At 39.2% G+C, this 23,266-nt stretch overlaps 1 non-coding gene across 1 annotated transcript; it reads right to left on the bottom strand.

The window, feature by feature from the left end:
* Positions 1-22,983: 22,983 nt before the first annotated feature.
* Positions 22,984-23,056, bottom strand: TRNAG-CCC (transfer RNA glycine (anticodon CCC)). Its single transcript has one exon. It is a non-coding gene; the product is annotated as a tRNA-Gly (tRNA).
* Positions 23,057-23,266: the final 210 nt, after the last annotated feature.

The following is a 23,266-nucleotide window of genomic DNA, read 5'->3' as shown; positions in this document are numbered from 1 at the left end:
ACATATGTATGTATACATATGTATACACCTTCACAGGTACATATACATATCAGCTTCCTTTTAAAACATTTTTTATTGAAGTATAGTTGATTTACAATGCTATGTTAATTTCTATTGTACAGCAAAGTGATTCAGTGATGCATATATATATTCTTTTCATATCCTTTTCCATTATTGTGATCACATTAACTTATATCAATTTTATTTATAAGTCAGATGTCATGAATATTAACAAAATAGATCCCATACCTGGAATTGAGAAGAAGGTATAGAATATGATACCTTTAATACTGTAAGAGTTATGATTTCATAATAGAAATATTTGAGCCTTAAGTGAAGAAATGAGAATAATTCCTCTAGGAAAAAGTAGACCTAATTTGTAGTAAGTACATACTAGATGCCAGCCTAGTTTTTGGTACTTAACATGAAATAATTACGTACTTTACATAAAGTAATTTGGCATTAGTATATTTTTTTAAAATATGGACAAGGGCTTTGAGGGCAAAGTAATTAAACACATCACAGGACAGTAATTTAAAATGAAATATTTTTATCTGCATCTCTAGCTGTGATGAGGACAAGGCAAAAAGGCTCTTGTGTGGAGGGGAGGAGAGTGTAGAATGAAGAATAGAATTTCAACTGTTTCTTGAAGCCTAGGATGGGCCTTTTATAAAGACAGAAAATGTCAAGTTTTGTTCAATTCCCCATAGCATTTACGATGTGAGAACCTGGATCTCCATCTTGGCATTCCTGTCTACTGGTCGTGTGTGTGTGTGTGAGTGCACATGTGTGTGTACTTAATATTTATAGGTTGGGTTCTCTGGGAAACAGGACAAGACAGAGTAAGTAGTATAAAATAGTGAAGAGTAACCCTGGGGAATTCTAGAACAGAGATTAGAAATGGTTAGGCAGAGATTTCCTTGGTGGTCCAGTGGTTAATACCCTTAGTGCTCTGGATGCGGGAGGCCTGGGTTTTATCTCTGGTTAGGGAACTAGATCCTACATGGCACAGGTAAGATCCCACATGTTGCAACTAAGACCTAGTGCAGACAAATTAAAAAAAAAAAAAGATTAGGGATTACACCACCACTTTGCTTAGGCTTTGGTCAGGGGATGCTCCCAGAAGAGTAGGACCTTGCTTCTAAAGTTGACGGTACTCTGCTGAAGCTAAGAACTGGAAGTGAAGTGAAAGTTGCTCAGTCGTGTCTGATTCTTTGCAACCCCATGGACTATACAGTCCATGGAATTCTCCAGGCCAGAATACGGGAGTGGGTAGCCTTTCCCTTCTCCAGGAGATCATCCCAACCCAGATCTTGAACCCGGGTCTCCACCATTACTGGCAGATTCTTTACCAGCTGAGCCATCAGGCAAGCCCAAGAATGCTGGAGTAGGTATCCTATCCCTTCTCCAGGGGATCTTCCCAACCCAGGAATCGAACCAGGGTCTCCTGCATTGCAGGCAGATTCTTTACCAACTGAGCTACCAGGGAATTGGAGGCTGCCACCTAATTAGACTGCTTGCACCCAGGCAATGAATTCTTTCTTGAAATGGTGTTTGAGCAGCTTATCTTCAGTTCTCATTTCAGTCTAGTGTATTTGGATATCCTGATACATCTGTTGATTGATTATTGAAAACATATGGAAATATATGAATGCTTTTCTCATCTTTACACAACAGGTGTAAATGATAAATGATTATATCTAAGTTTTGAAGGATATTATAAAATAAAGCCAATGTCTCCTCTGGAAGTGTGATTTTGATATTTTCACTCATCTTTGATTACTCTCTGGATTTTCACATTTCTGAATCATCAGACTGCAGCTAGTAACTTTTTCCCCCATGATTCCAGATCTAATTTAATCAACAGAAGCACTGGCTCATTCTCTGTTGCAATGTAGGTCTTTCAGTCTTGCTTGCTTTATTTTATTTTACTTATTTTCAGTATGTAAGTTTGACGTGTACAATATTATAATTCAACGTTTGTGTGCATAGCAAAATGATAATGGTCACAAGTCTAATTACTATCCATCATCACACAGGTGACCCTCTTTTCCTCTGGTAACCATTAATCTGATCCCTGTATCTATGAGTTTCTTTTTGTTTTATTTCGTTGATTATTTTCTAAGATTCCCATATGAGTTAAATCATTTTTTTCCCCATCCAGTTTATTTTACTTAGCATAATACCTTCAAGGCCCATCCATATTATTAAATGGCTGGATTCCAATTCTTTTTATGGCTTAGTAGTAGTGCATTGTGTATACTGAGCACATCTTCCTTATCAATTCATCCATCCTTGGACACTTAGATTGTCTTAGTATCTTAAATACTGTAAATAATGCGGCAATGAATTTAGGGTTTCATATATCTTTCTGAGTTAGTGTTTTTATGATCTTTGGATTAATTTCAAAAGTAGAGTTACTGGGTTATGTGATAGTTCTATTAGTTTTTTGAGTAATTGCTATACTCTTCCATAGTGGCTGCACCAGTTTACACTCCCACCAACAATGAGGGTTCTCTTTTTTCTACATTTTCTCTAATTTTTCTTATTTTTTGTCTTTTTAATAATAGCCATTCTAACAGGTGTGAGGTGATATCTCATTGCAGTTTTGATTTCCACTTCCCTGATAATTAGTGATGGACATCTTTTCCTGTGGCCATCTGTATGTCTTATTTGGAAAAATACCTATTCAGATCCACTGCTCACTTTTAAATTGGTTTGCTTATATTTCTGTTGTTGAGTTGCATGAGTTCTTTATGTATTTTTAGATACTAACCCCTTATCAGATGTATGACTTGCAAATATCTTCTTCAGTTCAGCATATTGCCTTGGCATTTTGATGATTATTTCCTTTACTGTGTAGAAGTTTTCAGTTTGAAGTAGTCCCATTTGATCTTGCCTTTGAAGTCATTCACAAAAAACATTACTAAAACAGACATTATTGAGATTACCACCTATGTTTTCGTCCAGGAATTTTGTAGCTTCAGATCTTATATGCAAGTCTTTAACCCACTTGTGTTATTAAATTTAATTTTTTATTGAAGGTAATTGCTTTACAGAACTTCATTGTTTTTTGTCAAACCTCAGCATGAATCAGCCATGGGTATACATATATCCCCTCCCTTTTGAACCCATTTTTGTGTATAGTGTAAGATAGTAGTCTAGTTTCATTCTTTTGCATATGGCTCTTTAATTTTCCCAGTATAATTTACTGAATGGAGTATCCTTTTTTCCATTGTACGTTCTTTGATCCCTTGTTGTAATTGTTCGTGTGTGTGTCAATTTTTTCCTGGGCTCTCAATTCTATTTCATGGTTTCCGTGTCTGTTTTTGTGCCAGTACCATTCTGTTTTGATTACTATAGCTTTGGAGTATAATTTGACATCAGTAAGTGTGATTCCTGTAGCTTTGTTCTTCTTTTTCAATATTGCTTTGGATATGTGGGATATTTTGTGGCTCCATATAAATTTTAGAGTTATTTATTTCAATTATGTGAAAATTGCCTTGGAATTTTGATAGAGTTTGTATTGAATTTGTAGATCACTTTAAGTAATATGGACATTTTAATGTTAATTCTTCCAATTCATGAACACAGAATCTCTTTCCATTTATTTGTGTCTTCTTCAGTTTCTTTCATCAGTGTTTTATAGTTTTCAGTATATAGGTCTTTCACTTACCTGGTTAGATTTATTCCAAGGGATTTTATTATTTTTGATGCAATTGTAAATGGGATTTTCTTAATTTCTATTTCTTATAGCTCATTATTAGTATATAGAAATGCCACAGTTTCTGTATATTGATCTTGCAACTTTGTTGAATTTATTTGTTAGTTCTAATAGGTTTATATTGATGTCTTTAGGGTTTTATATGTGTAGTATCATGTCATCTGTAAATAGTGAGAGTTTTACTTCTTTCTCTCTGATTTGGTTGCCTTTTATTTCTTTTTCTTATTTTATTGTTGTGGCTAGGACTTCCAAACTATATTTAATAAAAGTGGAGAGAATTGGCATCCTTGTCTCATTTCTGATCTTAGAGGAGATACTTTCAGGTTTTCACCATTGAGTATGACGTTAGTGTAGTATTGTCATATATGACCATTAATATATTGAGCCACATTCCCTCTTTACTTACTTTGTTGGGAGTTTTTATCATAAATGAATATTGAAATTTGTCAAATGCCTTTTCTGTATCTGTTGAAGTGATCATGTGATTTTCATCCTTCATTTTGTTAATGTGATGTTATCACATTGATTAATTTGCAGACCAAACTATTCTTGCATCTCTGGAATAAATCTCACTCGATTATGGTGAATGATGATTCTAATGTATTGTTGGATTCAGTTTGCTAGTATTTTGTTAAGGATTTTTGCATCTATGTTCATCAAAGATTTGTCCTTCAAGTTTCTTTTCCTGGGATGTCTTTGTCTGGTTTTGTATCAGGGTAATGCTGGCTTTGTAAAATGTGTTTGGAAGGCTTCCCTTCTCTTTAGTTTTTGGAAGTCTTTGAGAAGTGTTAAATTTGCTTTGAAGATCTTTTTTCATTTATTTTTATTAGTTGGAGGCTAATTACTGAAGATTTTGTAGAATTTGCCAGTGAAACCATCTAGTCCTGGTCTTTTGTTTGTTGGGAGTTTTTTTGATCACTGTTTCGATTTCTCTTTTAGTAATCAGTTTATTCATATTTTCTACCTCTTCATGAATTAGTCTTCAAAGATTATACATTTCTAGGAGTTTATCCACTTCTACCTACTTCCCTGGTGGCTTAGACGGTAAGGAGTCTGCCTGCAATTCAGGAGACCTGGTCGGGAAGATGCCCTGGAGAAGGAAATGGGAACCCACTCCAAATTCTTGTCTGAAAGATCCCATAGACAGAGGAGCCTGGCAGGCTACAGTCCATGGGGTTGCAAAGAGTTGGACATGACTGTGCAATTAACACTTTCAGTCTCCCTTTTAGTAATAAGTTTATTCAGATTTTCTATTTCTTCATGATATAGTCTTTGAAGATTGGATGTTTCTAGGAGTTTATCCACTTCTTGCAGGTTGTCCAGTTTGTTGTTATATAATTATTTATGGTAGTCTTTTATGATGCTTTGTATTTCTGTGGTATTAGTTTAACTTCTCTTTCACAGTTTAACTTCTCTTTCATTTCTGATTTTTTATTTGAGTTCTCTTTCTTTTTTTCTTGGTTAGTCTAGTAAATGCTTGTCCATTTTCTTTATCTTTTCAAAGAAAAAACTCTTAGTGTCACTGATCTTTTCTGTTTTTTTTTTTCTTTTTTTTTTCAGTCTTTATTCCATTTATTTCCTCTCTGATGTCTATTATTCCCTTCCTGGTACTAATTTTGGGCTTTTCCTGTTCTACTTTTTCTAATTTTTTTAGGTGTAAAGTGAGATTGTTTATTTAAGATTTTTTTCTTGTTTCTTCAGGTAAGCCTCTCCTTTGATTTCTTTAATGACCTATTGGTTATTCAGTGAAATATTAACTCTTAGAACACATCTCTCAGGTATAAACTCCTCATAAAATTTGAATTTAAGTAATGTGGCTGGAATATCTATTAATATTTTATTATGTTATTTAAAATAAAAATTGAATTTCTATACCAATATATATTTATTTAGATCATAGACAAAAGGCCAACCATTATTTAACTTAGGTTTTGAGACATGGAGGTGTATAATTTGATTAATTAGTTTCTTTATAAAAGACCCATGGTTTCAAGATAAACAAAACCTGAACTAAATTTTGGAAAAGGAGTAAGAGAGGATCACCAAGTGAATGAAGAAGGAGCAAGGGGACTCCAAGAAGAATTTATTACATTGAACTAACAAAGAATAAAATGTGTGACCTTCTTGAAAAAAGTGAGGTTTGCACAAGGAATTGTTGAAAACTAAGAGGATCCAGACTGTGTAGAGTCCCATATCCAGGGTAGTATTAAACAGCTGTTAAAAAGTATGACCTGTGGTGTCATAGATACCTGAACTCAAACTCATGTTCTGTTATTTCCAAATAATGAAGGTGATTTGCGTCAATTCCTCTATCTTTGTTCCCTCATCTGTGTAATGAGATAGTACCACTTTAAATATTACATGATAATATGAGTGCAAAGTACTATTCCCAGTGCCTGGAACATAGTAAATACTCATCACTAGATAATTGAAAATAATCAGGATATGTATATTGTTAATATTATAATTACTTTATATTTCAGTAATTTTAAAAATCACATGACAATATGTATAAACATTCATTTACATCACACTCTTTAAATACTAAAGCCGTGTCCCCTTTATATAAAGTCTTCTCCTGTATGATGGGGTTCTCATGGCAATCTACAGTCTGAATAGTGTGAGAGAGCTTCAGCTTGGAATCTGTTGTGTGGTGCTGATTAGGTATGCTGCTGCTGCCGCCAAGTCACTTCAGTCATGTCTGACTCTGTGTGACCCCATAGACGGCAGCCCACCAGGCTCTGCCGTCCCTGGGATTCTCCAGGCAAGAACACTGGAGTGGGTTGCCATTTCCTTCTCCGATGCATGAAAATGAAAAGGGAAAGTGAAGTTGCTCAGTCATGTTCGACTCCTAGCAACCCCATGGACTGTAGCCTACCAGGCTCCTCCATCCATGGGGTTTTCCAGGCAAGAGTACTGGAGTGGGTTGCCATTGCCTTCTCCTATTAGGTATGCAGATGGGTACATATCAAATATCTCCAGAAAACTCATTGCTTTAGATTGTTTTCACAACACTCCCTCTAGGAGTCATCTTCACCTATGTATTTATTGTATTTTCTTTCCTATAAGTTGGTGAAGAGCCTGTGTCTATAACCTTTAGGTAGTTAAAATAAATAAACAATTCAAATGAGGTCTCTAGTGTTTGTTTGTTTTTCTCACCCTCTGTTAATTAGGGATGAATTGTGCCTTAGATTTATTCTTGAATGGGAAACATTCATAAAACTAGCAAGACATGAACCTCCAATCAGTTGGGCAATAGATGGCAAGTTTTCTCCAATCACACTTTACTCTTCTGTCACCCTCCCTTACTCACCCGAAGTGTTAGTAGCCCAGTCGTGTCTGACTCTTTGTGATCCCCTGGACTGTGGCCCTCCAGGCTCCTCTGTCCATGGAATTCTCCAGGCAAGAATACTTGAGTGGATAGCTATTCCCTTCTCCAGGGGATCTTACTGACACGGGGATTGAACTTGAGTCTCCTGCATTGCAGGCAGATTCTTTACTGTCTGAGCCACTCATTCACTTCCACTCAAAACTGAGGAAATGGTATCATTTGCCTGTCATTTCGTAAGTGTTGATTGCTAAAATTTGCAAGATGTCAGTGAATAAGGCCATGTATGGAATAGTGGGGCTGTCTAGTTTCTGGTTCTCTACTTTCCAGCCTACTGTTCCTCTAGTCCATTCCTAGGGCTGTTTCAGTGTGACTCTTTAAAAATGTAAGTCTGATCATCCAGGCTTCATGCTTCAACCCTCCAGGGGCTCATTCCACTCTTGCTTTCTATATAGATTATCTTCAAATACCTAAGCACAGTGTATTGGGCTCTTTCAAATTTGGTCCCCAACTATTGCCAGTGTCAGCTGACATTCCTTTGGATTGCGTTCTTCATGGGGATGGTGTGAGCAACCAGAGGCAGAGTGGGCTTTCATGAGCCCAGTGCCTTTGCCCTATACCTGAACCCGTCTTGGGCTTTCTCTCAAGTGCCCAGTCATATTTCACAACTAACTCAAGGGTTGTTGCTCTTTTCTAAAAGCCTTACTTGACACCCCATCTGACACGACTAAATTTGCCTTCTTTTTCTCTGTCTCCATAGATACCTGAATGAACCTTCTTATTAGTAATTATGACAGTTTTTCAGAATATTGTGGCATTCCTAATTTGAGATGAAGCATAGGAAGAGAAGTTCAAGTAGGAATGATACCCCTAAGTAGACTCAGCAGACTTGATAAGAAAGGAAGGTTAAAGATAGCATCAAAATTGTTTCTGAATATTTTGAAGATTCAGTGAGAATGATGGGAGAATTTTCTCTTGAACACACTTGCTCAATGCTGCCTCATTAAAATATTATGAAACACGTAAAAACAAGCAGAAGGTCCATGTTATGCATGCATATGTTTCATTTGCATGACCTCTTTATAGACATTGCTTTTACGCCTGTGTTGAGGAGGCAGATGCCCCTTGGGCAGATGAACACCAATGCCTGAGTGACAGTCGTGCCATATCTCAATGTTAGTGAAGTGGCAGAAGTGATCCTAATGTCTGTGGTGATGGCAGGGCTAACACTGAAGGCATGGTAGTGAGGCAACAAAGATGAGGTTGGCTGAGATGAAACTGCCAGTGTGGTTTGACATACCTGTGTTGTTTAGTATAACCTGCTCCCGTGTCTAGAGCAAACCTAAGGGGTGATTCGGCTGATATGAAATGTCTTTAAATGTCCTAAGTATTATAGAATTGTAATGACAATTGGGAGTTTTTTAAAATTTCATTGGAGTATAGTTGATTTACAATGTTGTGTTAGTTTCGGGTGTACACTAAAATGAATCAGTTATACATACACATAATCCACTCTTTTTTAGATTCTTTCCCCATATAGGTCATTACTGAATATTGAGTAGAATTCTCTGTTATGCAGTAGGTCCTTGTTAGTTATCTATTTTATACATTGTAGTGTGTATATATCAATCCCACTCACCTAGTTTATCCCATCTCCTATCCCTACTGGTAGCCATAAGATTGTTTTCTACATCTTTAACTCTATTTATGTTTTATGAATAAGTTCATTTATCCCATTTTTTTGGATTCAGTGTAGAAGTGATGTCCATTAGAAGAACATATCTCCTTGGAGGGAATGGTGGAGGGATCTCTGTACCAATACAATATATTTTGGTTGTGTTTTCAGTTGTAGTTTCCCTATCCAACTGTGATCAACTTCATGCAGAAGTCCTTTCTCTTTAATTCTTGATTCCACATCAAATTTAGTAGGTACCACATGGAAGACAATCAGTGGTCCTTAAATCATTGCGTGTGTGCTCAGTCATGTCCAACTCTTTGTGACCTCCTGGACTGTAGCCCACTGGACTCCTCTCTCCATGTAATTTCTCAGGCAGGAATACTGGAGTGGGTTGCCATTTCCTACTCCAGGGGATCTTCCCGACCCAGGGATCGAACTTGTATCTCCTGAGTCTCCTGCATAGCAGGTGGTTTCTTTACCACTAGTGCCACTTGGGAAGCCCTTAAATCATACTGAGTGAATATAGTTTATCTGTCTTTTAGATAGAGCCTAATGCTAAAGGATAAGTTTAGAACACTTTTGATAGATTTCTAGATTTGTAGAGTTAGAAAGAAATGCAGGGGTTGGGTAATCCAACCCCTTTAGTGACCAATTCATGCTTAGGGGTCATGCTTCCAGTTTTCCCACCATCATACCTTTTCCCCTCTTTACAGTTTAGCTTTCTCAGAACTGAATGGCTCTTAGATTCATAACATTAAAGATTGATGCGGGATCTTGGTGCTCAAATAGTCTACCGTCTCACTTAATAACGAAGCACTTTTTATAGTTTCCTGCTCATTTTGGAAGCTGGACACTGAGCAGTGTGACTAGGGAAGTGTCTTCTGCTCATGCCCAGAATAATGGCAGCAAGACAGCAGATGGAGCCTGTTTTTGAGGATTCCAGCTGAAGGCCAGGACAATGGGTCTTTTCTGAAAATGTTTCCCTAGCTTTTGGCTACTGTGTTTCAAACCAAAATATTGAAATGTGGCGTCTGGCCAATATTTATAGCCTGTTTTGCCAAGGAACCTTCACAGAGCTTATTACCAGGAGGATTTTCATGATTACTACCATCACAATAAAAAAGGAATTCATTTGAGAAATAAACCCCTGGGCTCAGTAAACAAAAACACAAGCACATCCAGAATTCTGGGTTACCTTTGCCAAATTCTCTCCCATCATCAGGCAATTGCTCAAAGAAACCCTGACTTCACGCCAAGTTGGGTTTCACAGAGAAATACTCAGACCTCTCCTGTTTTAACTTCATTCTTCCTTTCATGACTATAAAGATTTTTTAATTCTTCACTTCATGACTGTACAAATTAAGAAAAATATTTATAGGAGGAGTTGTATAGATTTTGTTTACCTAAATCTATATTATCATAGATAGAACTCCTAGATTTGGGAGATGAAGACATATGATCAAATTTTTAACAAAACACTCTGATTAAGTCAACCTGTCAATACTTCACATTGCCAAGGCTCAGAGCTCCTCAGAGATGGGGATAATCTTCCTGGATGTAGTCATGAATCAGAGTCAGCTAACAGTCCTTCAAAACCTGTCTAGGCCTCTCTCCTTCACTGCTTTTCCTTTGTTGTAGAGACAGTTGAATCTTTTCAGTTTCATATATAGCATTTAGGTTCATAACAAGGGTTGCCTAAGTTGAAATTTATCAAACAGTATTAATTAAGCTGGAGCATAATTGTAAATGAGAGCTAATTGTAAACTTTTTAGGAGTTAGAGAACTGGTTACAGCCCATGGTTTGGGTATTTCCAACATGGAAATTTCCAAATGTGACAAATTAGGACTTTTAATTTATTATTTGATTAAGAGCCTACCACTGAAAAAGTGTTCACATATTAATTGATTCCTTCAAGGCTTTGTTAAAATGCCATCTCCTGTTTGAAGCTTTCTGTCATCCAGTGAAATCCCTCTCCCAATAGTACTTAATTTTGAAGCTTTTTATGAGATAAATAATTTTCAGACATAAAACACAGACATTTAAGCACATATTTTTTTTTTCCTGGAGTTTTAGTTTATTGAGTTTTGGATTGCTATATATTTAAAAAAATCCTTTAGAACATCTTATGTAGTCCTTGTAGTTTACGCACTCAGAAAAGATTTTGCAAATAAAATATTAGCCTACCAGTGAGCTGAGTTTCTCAAGTATACACTCAGTTATGCCACTGCTGCCATTCAGATCTCAGTTAAGATTCTACCAGTGGGGCCCATGGCAGTCTCAAGGTGCTGACATGATATGTCATCCGAGGGAGGTAAGAAGACGCATGGAGTTGAGGGTGATAGCCTCTGTATTTCACTTCGGTTGAGAGAACACCCCTTAATTTTTAAAGACCGGTCATTTGATCCATTTCTTCAGTTACAAAATTGCTCTTACTTGGGAAGGAGGTGGAAAGAGATATGCCATCTTGTGCTTTGAAATTGATGAATTTATTTCAGAGGATACATCATGCAAAAACATTAAAAGTTTTTTTTTCAAGATAGCACAGTTATGAGTATGCTTAGAGCAAGGAGGAGGATTTAAAGAAGAGTAAATGATTAAAGTGTCATTTGGTTATTTCTTTACTTATTCACTCATCAAACATGTATTGGTTGAATAATGTATTCTAGGCTTTGTTTTAGGCACTGAGGATGTAAAGATAAAAAAGAATTTATGCATCCCTGTGGAAATTGCGATCTATTAAAAGTTGAAGGTGGAGGAAATGTATTTAGAAAGAGATTTCTTCAAAATTATGAGAAACTTAAGAGTCAAATAGAATGACAAATTGAGGAATCAACTGAAAACAGTTTTAGAAGATGAAACGTGTTATGAATGGTAAACTATACAAAAGACTCCTTTTTCTTTGGTGTAATTGGGAGTTGAGTTCAAAGAGACAGAGAGAGGAAAAGAGAGATAAGAATGTGGGTTTGAACAGATCCTTCCTCTTGCCCAGATTTAGACTTCCAGATATATATGTGTGTATATATGTGCTATTTATACCCAGTGGAGCCGTTAGTGCTGAAGAGCTTAGCTGCATGGCTAGTAATTAGGAAGACTCAATTAGGAAAGCTGTTCCCCGAGGTCTTCTCCCTGCTTCATCCCCACCACTTCTGTCCGCCCACTTCTGCAGTGGACATGGCTATAGCAATTCTGTTCTCCCAGTGGCAAAGTAAATCACTGACGCCGTTCTGCACTTGCCCAGGGACTTTCAAGTGAGGATCTCAAAGTGAATCCGGGCTGCTGTGTGCCACAAAGAGGACCAACATTGCTCTTTGGCTTGAAAGGATGTCCCATTGTGAGAATGAACTTTGGGTTTTATCTCTCCTTTTGAAATAGAATGCATCAAAGAGAGACATCTAAAGGCAAAGACACAATGATCCCCAATCCAAAGCCAAGTTCAAAAACACCGAGATGAGTTGTGTTATTATGATATTGTATTTTCTGACTGAGATTGGGGACAAGGAAAGATTAACCTGCAAGCATAAGACAAGCCTTGAAATTTCTATTAGTCTCAAGTCCCAGGGCACATGCTTTTTTCAGCAGGATACTTATTTTTTAGAAGTAGGGGAGCAATGTCTCAGGTAACACATGGAGCCTCTTTTTCCCCTCTGTCTGCAATGTACAGTTATTCCAGTGAAATTTATTAATGGTTAGATGATAGATGAGGAAAACAAGCTTTGGAAAGTTGACACTGAGAACTTCCTTGGAGTTGGGGGGGGTGGGCAGCAGCTCAGGCTTCTGAGAGCTGCATTCATGGACAGGCATTTTAAGTACAACAGTGGCTTTCCATGTGCCAACTTTCTGAAAGCATAACTCCAAGTCAGGTACACCTACCTAATTATAACTGTGCTTGAAACCTTAAATTATAATTAAATTATACATGTATCAATCATGTTAAAGGAGAAATTCTTCTAACCCAGCTGGATTTCCATATAGAGCAAAGCATTTCAAATCTATTCATTTTAAAATCCGTTGTTGCCAATTATTCCAGCTACTGTTTGCTCTAGCCATGCTTCAATAGTTGGCTTATTCATTCCACTTTCAACACATGGTGCAGGTAAATTTGTGATTCCTTGATCATACCATCTTCTATTCTCATTTTTTTTTTAAACAATGAATTAATTAAGTTGGCGGCACTGAGTCATAGTTGTGTTGTGCAGAATCTTTTGTTGCAGCACACGGAACAAACGTGCAGTTACGGCACGTGGGCTTTCTAGTTGTCTCTGGGCTCTAGAGCACACAGGCTCAGTGGTTGTGGCTTGCTGGTTAGGTTGCTCTGAGGCATGTGGAATCTTAGTTCCCTGACCAAAGATTGAACCTTCATCCTCCGTATTGCATGGTGGATTCTTAACCACTGGACTACTAGGGGTGTCCCTCCAGTTGTCTTAATTGGGAAACCAGACCCTAATAAGCATTCGAATGAAAAGAGCTGGCTCGGGAAGTGAAGGAAACACAGATAGAGAAGCGCATAGTGATGTAGAAGAAACAATGAAAGGTACTCATCACCCTGCTTAACTAGAGTTACTGTTTGCACTGTCCAGACTTCTCTTCCTCATTGATAACCCAGTTCATATCTCTCAGGGTTGTTTTGCAGTCAGATGCTCTACCACTGAGCTATACCTCCATGGGTTGTTTTGCAGATTAAACTATGCAAAGCCAATTACCGGGACCTGCCTGTAATGATCATCTATCGTTATTATTGTGTGTGTGCTGTGCACACTCATGTCCAACTCTTTGTGACTCCATGGACTGTAGCCCTCCAAGCTCCTCTCTCCATGGAATTTCCCAGGCAAGAACACTGGAGTGGATTGCTGTTTCCTTCTCCAGGGGATCTTCCCAATGAAGGAACTGAACTCAGGTATCCTGCACTGACAGGCAGGTGGGTTCTTTACCACTGTGCCACCAGGAAGCCATCATTATTATTATTGCAGCTTAATAAGAGAGAATAAATAACATTTTCACAAAGCTTCTAGGGACAGACATTGTCTCGAAGGCAGACTTATTGTGACATATTAGGGAAATGGAAAGAAAATCCATGTTTTATGTCTTTTTCCCCGAGTCTGCAGCCCAAAGATCTGAGGAGCTTCAATTTTGTGCTTACTAATTGCTTTTATTTGAACACATTAAATATGTCACTGGAGCTGTTTGAGATTTCACAACCCTTTCTCATCTCATGTTGAGAGTGAAAAGGCACGCTTTTCAGAGATGAATTGAGTCCACCTAAGCATGAATGAGAGGAGCAGAGGAAGTTCCCTTCTGGCATCATTTCAGAGATTAGTAATTTGTGAAACTCTGATAATGCAAGGCACAGCATAGAAAGCCATTTCTCTCCCTTTTGTCCAGTCTAAATGCAAATTTGAACTTTCATGGCAGTTTGTTTGCATGTTAATGCCTATGCTCTGTCACCCTGGAGTGCTTTAGCCTTCCTAAATTAGGTTGGACGGGTGATTTAAGGAAGGGGTCATTCCATTACACAGGCTCCATTTCAGAGGCACGATGCACAGAGCCGGAAATTCACAGGAGCTTCATTTTATCCCAGGGATGGTGGCCTGGCTCAGGGCCTGCGAGGAGGAGTGTCAAGGGCCAGCAGCTGGTCAGAAGTGGCCTCCAGCTTGTCTCCCTAAAGATGGAAAAATGCAGCAGAAGAAGAAAGGGTAAGAGTACACCGTGGTCTAATTAGCATTTGCTTCTTGTAGGCCTGGAAATGTCAGTCACCAGTTGGTAGCAAAATAAAGATGTAATGTTAGTGATAATGAATTAAATTGTGGTCATTTGCATTGGAATGCCATGATAATGATCTGAAATTACCATTGTATATATTCCCCTTGACAGTTCAAAATTGGACTCCAAGCTAATAGTGTTTTGGATGAACTTTAAACCAATGGAATTGCTCTGAGTATACTCCTTTTGGCAAGCCATGTGGATTTGAGAAAGTTAATTTACCTCTGCTTTGTTCAAGCTGTTTGGTAATTGATGAACATACCATAAAAGTTTTAATGAGTAACCACAGGGACCATTTAATTTATTTACTAGGTAAAAGTGAAATGTACTTGATTACCTTCCCTAATTTGACTCTCCAGTTGAAGCCAACGCAGGGTAAATACTGTCTTTCCGCGTGTGCGTGCGATCTCTGTGGTACAAAACATCGCAGGCAAATATTTTCAGAAAGTCTGAATGGAGGAGTTGCATTTTCTCCCATTAGCTTAGATTTATTGTCCCGCTGCAAGGGTTAGACATTGCTCTGACTTCCGTCCCTGTGCAGGAGGGCTAGAGGCTCTGCTGCAGTGCGGTTAGGCAGCGACCCACAGAATCAGCACATATCTTCACAGCATCTGTTGTGTGAATAACTCTCTGGCAACACTCCATTATTGTGAAGAAGTTAAAATAAGAGGCACTTTTCTCCCCCTGGCCTCCCAGAGTCTAATTACACGATAGCATCCTTTCATAAGTAGAATGTTATTATGAGATAAGTGCCTGCATGTATCTTAGTTTCCTTAAATTGTATTCCTTGATATGCCTTTCTAGAGTGTTTTGAACAGTGCAGCCACATGCAGACCAAGAAGGTTGCATTGAAGTAGTAGCAGAGTCAAAAGATGCACTCTGTCCCATTCACTGCACCTTAGCAGGAGCCTCTTACACAAGTGGGTTAGATTTCCAGCCTTCTCGCTTACCAACTGTTCCTTTGTTCTTGCTTTTCAGTCACTAAAACTGTGTGACTCTTTGTGACCCCATGGACTGCAGCGTGCCCGGACTCCCTGTTCCTCCTCACCATCTCCCAGAGCTTGCCCAAGTTTGGATCCATTGAATTGGTGATGCCATCCAACCATCTCATCCTCTGTTGCCCTCTTCTTCTTTTGCCTTCAATCTTTCCCAGCTTCAGGGGCTTTCCCAGTGAGTCAGTTCTTCACATCATGTGGCCAAAGTATTGGAGCTTCAGCATCAGTCCTTCCAATGAACATTCAGGGTTGATTTCCTTTAGGATTAACTAGTTTGATCTCTTTGCTGTCTGAGGCACTCTATGCCTTTTGGGGAGTATTAATTCAGGGCCCTCTGGTTCAGTTTCCTCATCTGATATTAGGAGGATTAAACAAGGCAACTCCTATGACACACACCATATGGTAGCTCGAGCAGAGGTTCTCACCTGGGAAGCCTTGTTAAACACAGTTTCAAGAGAACAGCATTGAAACATGTATATTATCTAGGGTGAAACAGATCACCAGCCCAGGTTGGGTGCATGAGACAAGTGCTCGGGCCTGGTGCACTGGGAAGACCCAGAGGGATCGGGTGGAGAGGGAGGTGGGAGGGGGGACCGGGATGGGGAATACATGTAAATCTATGGCTAATTCATTTCAATGTATGACAAAAACCACTGCAATGTTGTAAAGTAATTAGCCTCCAACTAATAAAAATAAATGGAAAAAAAATAATAAACACAGATCCAGGACCCATTCCCAGAGACTCTGGTCCAGTGGGTCTGGGGTGGGGCTGGAGAATTTGTATTTCTAATAAGATTCAGGTGATACTTGTCCAGAGACCACACTTTGACAAGCCACAAGTCTGTCTTCCATGGCTAAAATAAATTGCTACATCAGTATAAGCCCTCTAGAGGGCCCCAATCAGGTTTATTCACCTGATTAGCAAGGAGATCAAAACAGTCAATCCTAAAGAAAGTCAAACCTGAATGTTCATTGGAAGGACTGATGCTGAAGTTCCAATACTTTAGCCACCTGATACAAAGAGCCAAATCATTGGAAAAGACCCTGAAGCTGGGAAAGATTGAAGGCAGGAGGAGAAGGGGGAAACAGAGGATGAGATGGTTGGATGGCATCACTGACTCAGTGGACATGAGTTTGGGCAAACTCTGGGAGATGGTGGAGGACAGGGAAGCCTGGCATGCTGCAGTCATGGGGTCACAAAGAGATGGACATGACTTAGCAACTGAACAACAATCCCCTACCTGGGAAACTAACATAATCGGTGTTGAGGACTGAATTAAACTGAGCTATGGATTTTAGGTCTAGAAACTCTGTCATCTCTGACAAAGTCAGTCATAGAACATAAATGGAACCCAGACCACATATGATATGCTACCAACTCTGCCACTTATGTTTTATATGTCTTTGTGAAACTGTGCAGCTCAGATTGGGCCTTGAACCCACAGTCTTTTAATTAGACTCTCTCACTGGGTGTCTGGACTTCCAGAGGCTCAGGTTCTTAGTGTCTCAGTACAGAAGGAATTCAGACAGAGGCAAATGATAGACAAGAAGTAGATTTATAGGACACTTGTGAGAGATGCAAGCCCGCAGGCGAGGGAGCTCTGCCCCAAAGGTTAAGTGGGTTACTTTTTTAAAATCAAAGGAAAGTGGTGGGGGGACAAGACTACCTTCTTCAAGTAGACATCAGGCTTTATATCACTAACTCCTCCTTCATATTGAGAAGGAGAGCGTCTACCCTATGAGGTCAAACTAGGACTGTTATAGCACTTATACAAATCAGTAGAAGAGTGGTAACATTGTTTTTTTTTCTTCCACTTAATAACCTGGGGCATATCTCATGCTTTTATTTATGTGAAGTTACTCAGTCATATCTGATTCTTTGTGATCCCATGGACTGTAGCTTACTAGGTTCCTCCGTCCATGGAATTTTCCAGGCAAGAGTACTGGAGTAGGTTGCCATTTCCTTCTCCAGGGGATCTTCCAGAGAAGATGCAGGGGATCTTCCAGGGGATCAAACCCGGGTCTCCTGCATTGCAGGCAGAGGCTTTACCATCTGAGCCACCGGGGAAGCCTGCTTTTATTTATGGCTATTTATTTATTTAAGTAGCTATCTCTGTGAGTGATGACTGATAAGGTGTTGTACTAATTTACATTGAGGAAAAAATCACACCAGGTTACCTAGACCCATTACATATGGAAGCAGATGTCCTCAAGATACAGGTTTTATGGATGTAACTGGATGTTCTGGGTTAAACTAAGTCATCAGTTTCTGATGGGAACTTAGTTGAGGTTGGTGATGGCCAACATAAATAGTAGAGACTGGCCCACAAGTATGAACACTGCACTGGAAATCAACTTTTCTCTCCCACTGTTGTATCTTGGTCTGACTGTATTTGTGAGTGGTGAGGGTTCTGAAATGAAGATGGACCTGAAATGGGCATGGCGTGTGAAAAGTGAAGTGAAAGTTTTAGTTGCTCAGTTGTGTCTGACTCTGCGACCCCGTGGGCTTTAGCCTACCAGGTTCCTCTGTCTGTGGGATTGTCCAGGCAAGAATACTGGAGTGGGTAGACATTCCCTTCTCCAGGGGATCTTCTAGACTCAGGGATCAAGCCTGGGTCCTCCCACATTGCAGGCAGATTATTTACCGTCTGAGCCACCAGGGAAGCCCCAGGAAGCTGCTCCCAAATTTGGATAAAGGATTAAATATCAAGAAATTGCAGTTGTTAAAATAACATGAGTTGAGGAAAATAAAGAAAAGATATAAAAAGAGTGTGAAACTATCTTTATTTTTATATTTTTATCTTTTGTATATAATCATATTAGTGTTTATACCTACCACATTTTTCTATGTAGACACATAAACACACAATTTATGTATTTATTAAATCAGAATTATTATTTTTACCCATGCTGTTTTTAATATGCTATTTCTCTATCAATAATATATCATGGACAGATTTCTATATTAAAAAATAACTTATATCGTTATTTTAATGTCTGCAAAGAATTCCATTGCATGAATATATCATAATTGACTTATTGAATCTGTGTACTGCTGTGTGATGAGCACTTTGTACATATATCTTTGTAACTTTTTCTTAATTTTTTATGATAATTTATGACAAGTTGAGTGAATCATCAAATATTATGCAAATTTTAGGGGTTTTGAGCAGTGAGTTAGCTACACAGAGTAAAGGGCAAGCTTATTTTAGTGTAATATTTTTGCGAGCTAGTAATCAGTCATTCATTTATTCATTAATTATGAATGAATTCCTGATGTGTGCCAGGCCTTTGATTACAGCAATAAATAAGTATAGATTAAATTTGTTCGAGATGGTAAAAAGGCCGATGTATTTTCACTCATTGTGGGTGCAGTGTATGTTTACTCTTGGGCAGGAAAATGATTGTGTCCAGATTTACTTATGTCACCTTGTTGCATATTATAATCACTCGGGAAACTTTTCGAAAATACCAATGCTTAGCCACCCCTGAAGCTCTTTCATAGTCTGTGCTTGCTTCTGAGCATCAGGCAGTTTTAAAAATTTCCCAGGTGATTCTAGTGAGCAGCCAAATTTGAGAATTGCTGACCTCACCCCTCTCTCAACTGCCACATTGAGAAGACCCTACTTGTTTCTGACTTTCCTGGCGGCTCAGATGGTGAAGAATCCACCTGCAGTGCAGGAGACCCGGGTTCAGTCCCTGGGTTGGGAAGATCCCCTGGAGAAGGAAATGGTAATCCACTCCAGGGTTCTCGCCTGGAGAATCCCATGGACAGAGGAGGCTGATGGGCTACAGTCTGTGGGATTGCAAAGAGTCGGACACAACCGAATGACTAACACTTTCACTTTTTCACTTTTCCCTCTCAAACTGCCAGTCCAACTGAGCTTCAGTCTGTCTCTGTGTCCAGGTCTCAACCTACACAGGAAAATATGAGGAATATTTTTTAATTGTGGGTCGAGGATAAGTAGCCTTAGTTTCATTTTTTTGCCAAGTGGGAGATGAGACTGATGGTATCTTTGTTTCATTTCCCGCTGAAACTTCCACAGATCTGGGATATGTGGGTTGGGCCCGACTTTTCTCCAGTTTCTGGCTGTGACTGAACAAATACTCACACCCCCACCTCACACACACAGAGCTCTGACTTCTGGGTGGTTGGCTGATGTCACTCTATCACTGGGAGATACCAGTGTCAAATCCACAGTTCTGAGTGACTGACAGTCTGTCTTATAATGTGGCTTAAATACTTAGTACTTTATTAAAACCAAAATACACTTTAGAAATACATCTGGAAGAGCAAATTGCTTGGATGGGAAAGAAGGATTTAATACATCCTAATAACAACGAAGCAGCAGGCAGCAGGATCCTGTCTCTGCCATTTCCTGCAGTGCACGCAGCATCCCAAGGTGTGGATGAGTCTAGTGCCCGTCTTGTGCTCTAGAGTAATTCAGTTTGTTTTCCCTGGATGGAGACATTAGGCTTTGAAAAATAGTAAAATGGGCTTGCCTTGAGCACTGTTTGAGGAAAATATGAATTTCCTTGTTACTGTCTATTAAGCCTCTCAGGAAGCTTTAAAAGAAAAAAGGTTCTGGTTAGAGGTTTGCCTGAGTTTACTTGATTATAAACACAGGTGATAATTGAGGAAAATAATCAGCAATAACAATACAATTTGCATCTCAGGTTGTCTCCCCAACACACACACACAGAGTAAACTTCACTGTCCTTTGTTGGTAATGTTTGTTAAGGGAAGAAATTGTTTTTCTAGTCTTTGAATATAAAAGGAGCATCCTTCCCTCTTTATAATACTCCTGAAATAAATCTCAATTCAATGCTTTTTATGTGCCAGGTGCTGTACCCAGCGTTTTAAGTGTTGGGTCTCATTTAATCTTACATTTGTGTATAGACCAAGTGTTTGTGAATGGCAGCCGGTTACACTCATAACTCATTGGCTGGTCCTATGCACCGAGACAGAAGATTAAAATGCATATGTTTAGGGTCGTATGGTAGAAGAAACTGATGGTTTATAATAAGCAAGTTTATGCAAGAGAAGGATTGCTTTTTTCTAAAATGTGGTACTATTTCATGACCCGGTGACAATTCCTGGGCTTGCCCTCTCACACCTCCTTTGAGTGTGAATGACTCAAACACTAACATGTCCACTAGTGACATGTCAGATCCCAGGCCCTTGGCTCTGGCTTGTATTGTTGGGATGTGTTCAAACTGCCGTGTTCTGCCGACCCGGCTGTTTTTCACTCTCAACATGTTTTGGTTCTCTGGTTCCATGTTTGATTAGGTATGCGCAGAACAAGGGCTCTTTGCCTCTAGGGCTGTGTATGTGACAGGTTATCTTAGAACCTCCTGAGACTCGGTCTTCTTGTCTTTTCAGCTCAGTGATTTAATATATATTTGTTTAGCACTCCTTACTTGCTAGCACCCTGCTAAATCCTGTAGACAGAAGCATGGAAGGCAAATACCTTTGAATTCAGTGTTGACGTGGTAATGTAATTGCTGTTTTTCCATTCCTCCCTTTTTGTGGAGTCTATTGGATATGGAAAACAAACAGTTCCTCCAACCCATTTCTTGATTCCAGTGGTTCACGAATTAGTGGTATAGATTTGAAGTCTTTGATTGGTCTCAACCTCGATTTTCTTTTCTGGACATTGGAGATCATTAAGTAAAATCTACCTCATAGGTTTATTGTAGAAGTAGAAAAATGCGAGAGGGAGTGAAAAATGATAATTTAAGCATTTAGCACTGGGGGTTAAAAAAAAGAAACTGCAATATTCATGTGACAGAATACCATAAAGCAACAGAATCACTGTGCTAATTTGTCATGTGTTCACATGACTGCCCCTATAAAAACAACAAGATTCAATAAAAATGTAAGATCTAAGTAGTGGTATATAGGATATTATTAATGAAGAGTGAGAGAATAACTCACCCAACGATAGTTCCTATTGATTATGGACATATGTTGTTACTGTTTAGTTGGTAAGCTGTGTCTGGCTCTTGGTGACCCCATGGACTGTAGCCCACCAGGCTCCTCTGTCCATGGGATTTCCCAGGCAAGAATATTGGAGTGGGTTGCCATTTCCTTCTCCAGGGGGTCTTCCTGAACCGGGGACTGATCCCGTGTCTCCTGCATTGGCAGGCAGATTCTTTACCACTGAGCCACTGGGAACCCCTTATGGACATATGTGTATTAATAAAAATGTGTGAACCCAAATGGAACCAATCACATCAACTTTCTAATGATGTTGATGGGGGGCAAAAGAGGGAAATACATTTGGGCAGGGGTGAAGAGTTTCCACGCTATAAAATTTGACTTCCTACAAAAAAGGATCTCATCAAATCAGACAAAATGCTGATTTCACATTTTTAGGAAGAGCACATGTCATTTTTCTCATTCTCTTTGGAATTTAAACACTACTTAATCATAGAATGGGAAAGGAAAGTGGGGGGAGAGAGACAGAGCAAGAGGAAGAGGAGGTCTGAGAGAGGTCCTGCCTCCTCTCTCAGTTTGCCTTTCTTGGAGGGAATGGGTTGGAGAGACACTGACAGTGGATTTAACGAACAGCCCCACATCACACTGTGCTGGAGGCAGCCGGTACCGGAGGAGCATCGGATAGGCAGCTGGGGGGCCCTGATTGTGTTGGATGCTTCTGCTCTCATGTGATTGAAGCAACAGAGGTTTTAAGAGCTTCAAACCCCAGCTCTGATCTGAAATGAAGTTAGGTGTTTGAGAAACAGCTGCTGGAAACATCCCTGCTCCCTCTGGAGCCTCTGTTCAGCTTCAAAGCAAATGCTGGAGGGAGGGAGGCAAGCAGACTATCTTGTTTGTCTGTGTGTGTGTGTGTGTTAATAAAAACAAAATGGCCTTCCCTGAATAAGACATGGCTGGTTTCCCCAGGATGAAGAATTCAATCGTAGTTTCACATTTTTGCCTCTTTGGAGGTTTTGAGCAAAGAACTTAGAGCCTCCTCTTTCCTACTCTGGGGCCTTTGGATTCAAATAGCCCTGCACGCCTGTCCCAGGTCCAGCTCAGCCGTTTCCAGCTGTGGGATCTGGAGCAAAGTAATTAACCTCTCTGAGCCTCAGTTTCCTCTTCTTCATGTAGAGAACTTGAAAAGTGATAGACCTCAATAGAAGGGAATACCTTCTGCTAACCTTATTCATTTACATATTAAATTTTACTAGACCCTCTTTTGATTGCCTTTTTTCACTAACAGGGTGATCAGCTTGTCCTGATTTGCCTAGGCTTTCCTGGTTTCAGCACTGACAGTTCTGTGTCCTGGAAACCCCTCAGCTCTGGGCAAAACAGAATGGTTGGTCACTCTGCAGTGTATTCTGGCATATGTTAGATAGAGTTCATTGTCCTCAGGAAGTTTATAATCTAGTATTATCTCTTTTTAGAAAACATTCATTTATTTTAATTTATTTATTTGGCTGCTCTGGGTGTTAGTTGCTGCACATGGGATCTTTGCTGTGGCACATAAAATCTAGTTCCCTGACCAGGGATTGAACCCAGGTTCCCTGCATTGGGAGTGCAGAGTCTTAACCACTAGACCACCAAGGAAGTCCTTAATATTATGTCTTAATTTCCTCATCATCTTTGATGTATGAATTGTAATTGTTGTTTGTTTTATTGTTGTTATTTACACTATAGTCTCCCATTCTAGACTATACATTCAGAGAAAGCAGGAAATACATTATCTTTAAGTATTTTTCATCTTTTTACATTATTTTCCCTATTATCAAATTCACATTTACTGGGGATTCAATAAAT

Source organism: Odocoileus virginianus, chromosome 20 (genome assembly GCF_023699985.2).
Source record: "Odocoileus virginianus isolate 20LAN1187 ecotype Illinois chromosome 20, Ovbor_1.2, whole genome shotgun sequence".
NCBI classification, from domain to species: Eukaryota; Metazoa; Chordata; class Mammalia; order Artiodactyla; family Cervidae; genus Odocoileus; species Odocoileus virginianus.
The sequence above is the reverse complement of the archived record's forward strand: the minus strand, read 5'-3'. Positions and strand labels throughout refer to the sequence as shown.